Raw genomic sequence first — 5,527 nt, 5'->3', positions numbered from 1 at the left:
AATTCATGGAAACAAATGATAATGAAAGCACAACTGTTCCAAATCTGAATATATCTAAATCTGTGGGACACAGCAAAGGCAGTCCTGAGAGGTAAATATATAGCAATACAAGCCTTTCTCAAGAAACAACCTAACCCTACATCTAAAGAAGCTGGAGAAAGAACAGCAAAGAAAGCCTAAACCCAACAGAGCAGAAATCAAAGAAATGGAAACCAAAAGAACAGCAGAACAAATCAATGAAAGTAGGAGCTGATTCTTTGAAAGAATTAATAAGATTGATAAACCCCTGGCTAGACTTATTAAAAAGAAAAGAGAAAGAACCCAAATTAGTAAAATCATTAATTAAAGAGGAGAGATCACAAACTGTTAACAGGAAAGAAATACAAACAATTATAAGAACATATTATGAGCAACCATAGGCCAGCAAGTTTGACAATCTGGAAGAAATGGACGCATTTCTAGAGACACGTAAACTAGCAAAACTGAACCAGGAAGGAATAGAAAACCTGAACAGACCCATAGCCAGTAAGGAGATTGTGAAGCAGTCATTGAAAATCTCCCAAACAAACAAGAGCCCAGGGCCAGATGGCTTCCCAGGGGAATTCTACCAAACATTTAAAGAAGAATTAATACCTCTTCTCCTGAAACTGTTCCAAAAAATAGAAATGGAAGGAAAATTTCCAGATTCATTTTATGAGGCTGGCATTACCTTGACCCCAAAAGCAGACAAAGACTTCATCAAAGAGGAGAATTACAGACCAATACCCTTGATCGAGATGCAAAAATTCAGATATCCAACATTCTTTATCTGGATGCAAAAATTCTCACCAAAATACTAACCAATAGGATCCAACAGTACATTAAAAGGATTATTCACCACGACCAAGTGGGATTTATTCCTGGGCTGCAAGGTTGGTTCAACATCCACAAATCAATCAGTGTGATACAATACATTGATAAAAGAAAGAACAATAACCATATGATACTCTCAATAGCTGCTGAAAAAGCATTTGACAAAGTACAGCATTCTTTCCTGAACAAAACTCTTCAAAGTGTAGGGATAGAGGGTACATACCTCAGTATTACCAAAACCATCTATGAAAAACCCACAGTAAATATTATTCTCAAGGGGAAAAAACTGAAAGCTTTACCCCTAACGTCAGGAACACAGCAAGGATGTCCACTAGCTCCACTGCTATTCAACATAGTACTAAAAGTCCTACCCTCAGCAATCAGACAACAAAAAGAAATAAAAGGCATCTGAATCAGCGAAGAAGAAGCCAAATTCTCACTCTTTGCAGATGATATTATACTTTATGTGGAAAGCCCAATAGACTCCACTCCGAATCTGCTAGAACTCATACAGGAATTCAGCAAAGTGTCAGGATATAAAATCAAAGCACAGAAATCAGTTGCATTTCTATACACCAACAGCAAGACAGAAGGAAGAGAAATTAGGGAGTCAATCCCATTTACAAATGCACCCCAAACTATAAGATATTTAGAAATAAACCTAACCTAAGAGGTAAAGAATCTGTACTCAGAAAACTATAAAGTACTCATGAAAGAGATTGAGGAAGACACAAGAAGAAAAAATGGAAAAACGTTCCATGCTCATGGATTGGAAGAACAAATGTTGTGAAAATGTCTATGCTACCTAAAGCAATCTACACATTTAATGCAATCCCTATCAAAATACCATCATATTTTTTCAAAGAAATGGAACAAATTATCCTCAAATTTATCTGGAACCAGAAAAGACCCCAAATAGTGACAGGAATTTTAAAAGAGAAAATCAAAGTTGGTAGCATTACAATTCCAGACTTCAAGCTCTATTACAAAGCTATAATCATCAAGATAGTATGGCACTGGCACAAAAAGAGACACACAGATCAATGGAACAGAATATAGATCCCAGAAAGACCCTCAACTCTATAGTCAACTAATCTTTGACAAAGCAGGAAAGAATGTCCAATGGAAAAAGGACAGTCTCTTCAACAAATGGTGTTGGGAAAATTGGACAGCCTCATGCAGAAAAATGAAACTGAACCATTTCCTTACACCACACACAAAAATAGACTCAAAGTCCTTGAGGAGAACACAGGCAGCAACCTCTTCAACCTCAGCCACAGCAACTTTTCCCTAGAAACACCGCGAAAGACAAGGGAAGCAAGGGCAAAAATGAACTATTGAAACCTCATCAAGATTAAAAGCTTTTGCACAGCAAAGGAAACAGTTAACAAAACCAAAAGACAACTGACAGAATAGGAGAATATATTCATAAATGACATACCAGATAAAGGGCTGGTATCCAAAATTTTTAAGGGACTTATCAAACTCAACACCCAAAGAACAAATAACCCACCAACAAATGGGAAGAAGACATGAGCAGACATTTCTGCAAAGAAGACTTCCACATGGCCAACAGAGACAAGAACAAGTGCTCCACATCACTCCGCATCAGGGAAATACAAATCAAAACCACAATGAGATACTACCTCACACCAGTCAGAATGGCTAAAATTAATAAGTCAGGAAATGACAAATGTTGGCAAGGATGTGGAGAAAGGGGAGCCCTCCTACATTGTTGGTGGGAAATGCAAGCTGGTGCAGCTGCTCTGGAAAACAGGATGGATGCTTCTCAAAAAGTTAAAAGTAGAGCTACCCTACAACCCAGCAATAGCACTACTGGATATTTATGCTAAAGATGCAAATGTAGTGATCTGAAGGGGCACATGCACCCAAATGTTTATAGCAGCAATGGGCACAATAGCTGAACTATAGAACTTCATTCAACAGATGAATGGATAAAGAAGATGTGGTATTTATATACAATGGAATATTATGCAGCCATCAAAGGAAATGAAATCTTGTCATTTGTGACAACGTGGATGGAACTAGAGGGTATTATGCTTAGCAAAATAAGTCAATCGGAGAAAGACAACTATCATATGATTTCCCGATATGAGGAAGTAGAGAGGCAACGTGGGGGGTGTGGGGGGTAGGAAAAGAATAAATGAAACAAGATGGGATCAGGAGGGAGACAAACCATAGGAAACTCTATCTCACAAAACAAACTGAGGGTTGCCAGGGGGAGGCGGGGAGGGAGAGGTTCGTGGGGGTGTAGACATTTGGGAGGGTATATGCTATGGTTAGTGCTGTGAAGTGTGTAAACCTGGCAATTCACAGACCTGTACCCTTGGGGCTAATAATACATTATATGTTTATAAAGAAATAAAAAATTTAAAAAAGAACTGTAAAAAAAGACCTAAAATTATAATTATGATCATAGTTTCTTCAGAATTTATAGAGGAAGGAACAGAATATATCTCTCTCTTATAGATTGGAAGCATGACTAATTAAAAAATTAGTGACTGGAAGTGACTGTCAGTTGCCCACCAAATGTTTATCTCCTATTAGTTTTCCACTAAAAGTACTTGGACCTTGTTCAAGGTAGCAACATAGTAGGCCCTGGGTGATAAGTCTTAGTTGATGTAAACCAACCATGAGAGTTATTTTTCCCCTTTCTTTTTTCTTTGTAGTTTGGGGTGACCATGTCACTCCCTCATGAGATCGAGATGTACAACTAATTCTTCTGGGAGCTGGGTGTGGGCAGTTTGAAAAATACATGCCTTGGTTCCTTCCCTTTTGCTCCTGGGTTGCACATGTTATGTCTGGAACTTAGATAAGCCATTTTTGACTATGGGGGAAAGGCCAAGTGAATTACAAGGGCACTGAGCTGAATAGATTAGCTAAATAAATAGATGGATTAATTAATTAATTGATTGATTGATTGATTAAAAATGTGATTTGAGAGAAATAAACTCTTAAAAAAGAAAGATGCGGTGCATATGTGTACAATGGGATACTAAGCAGCCATCAAAAGAAATGAAACTTGCCATTTGCAATGAGGTGGATGGAACTAGAGGGTGTTATGCTGAGCAAATAAATCAATCAGAGAAAGACAATTATTGTATGATCTCTCTGATATGAGGAATTGGAGGCAGGGCAGGGATTGTGGGGGCTAGGGAAGGAAAAAATAAAACAAGATGGGATCGAGAGGGAGACAAACCATAAGAGACTCTTAATCTCACAAAACAAACTGAGGGTTGCTGGGAGGCAGGGGATTAGGGATAGGGTGGTTGGGTTATGGACATTGGGAAGGGTATGTGCTATGGTGAGTGCTGTGAAATGTGTAAGCCTGATGATTCACAGACCTGTATCCCTGCGGCAAATAACACATTATGTGTTAATACAAATAATTTTTAAAATTATTTTTAGTTTGAATTGGTTCTTAAGTGATATTTTCAACAAGGGGAATTTTGGGTTGAAAGTTAATTGTCTAATCTCATTCAGCTTTTGATGCCAGTGTTAATAAGTCAGCTATCAGTCTAATGGCATTCTTTTCATGGGCATGTTTTTTCTCTCTGGCTAGTTTTTAGGATTTTCTTGGTCTTATATTCTAGTTTCACTATAAAGTATTTAAGTAAAGATTTTCTGCTTATCATTCTTGGTATTTGTTGGGATTCCTGAACTTTCTAAGTTCTGAATAATTCTAAGGCATTATCTTTTAAAATATTGCTGCTTCTCTATTCACTCTATCCTCTCCTTCTGAAAACTAATTAGACCTTCTTAATTTATCCTCCTTTTGTCTTAATTGCTTTCATTTTTTCCTGTGCTAAGTGTAAAATAATTCCTTCAAATTTATCTTCCTAATCTTCATTTTGAGTATAACATTTTCCATTTCTAGAAATTCATTTGTTTTCCATATTATGTTTGTTGTTTTAAAAAATAATCTCTTACTCTTTATCCATGTTCTCATTCCTTCATTTTAAAAAATATAATAAACATGAATATTTTATGTTATGTTTGTAATGATTCTGCAGTCTATGGATCTGATTCTGCTACCTGATTTTATGCTGGCTTTCATATATGATATGTTGTTTCCTTGGGTGTTTTATGATTTTTTTTTTACTATGAGCTTATATATTTTTTAACTTTATGCATGGGAATTCTTTGAAGGCATTCTAAGGAATTTGTATTTGCTTTGGTGAGACATGCAGTTGTATTAACAGATAGGACTGTGTTATTTGTTTAACTTACTCTTTTATTTTGCTTTGAAATAATATTAACTTACAGAAAGACTGCCAGCACAGTACAAAGAACTCCTAGAAATCCCACTAAAGCTTTAATACCTGTCCCAACAATGTCTTTTATAGCCAAAGATTCTTGTGATCAGATTTCTTTTATTCTCCTTCGATACAAAAGAGTGTCTTAGTCCTTCTTGACTTTTGGGATCTCAACAGTTTTGAACTCTGCAGGAGAGTTATTTTGCAGAATGTTTATTTGGTTTTTTTTCTTATGTTTCTTCATAATTAGATTCAGGTTATGCATCTCTGCAAGAACATTAAAAAATTCTTGGATTTTTAAATTACATTACATTAAGTAGCCCACATAGTGGTTTCTTCCATCATTGGTGAGGTTAACCTCTGTCATTTGATTAAGGGATCAGGTTTCACACCATTAT

The sequence above is a fragment of the Mustela nivalis genome (assembly GCF_964662115.1).
Source record: "Mustela nivalis genome assembly, chromosome: 10".
Lineage (NCBI taxonomy): Eukaryota > Metazoa > Chordata > Mammalia > Carnivora > Mustelidae > Mustela > Mustela nivalis.
Note: the sequence above shows the minus strand (reverse complement) of the source record.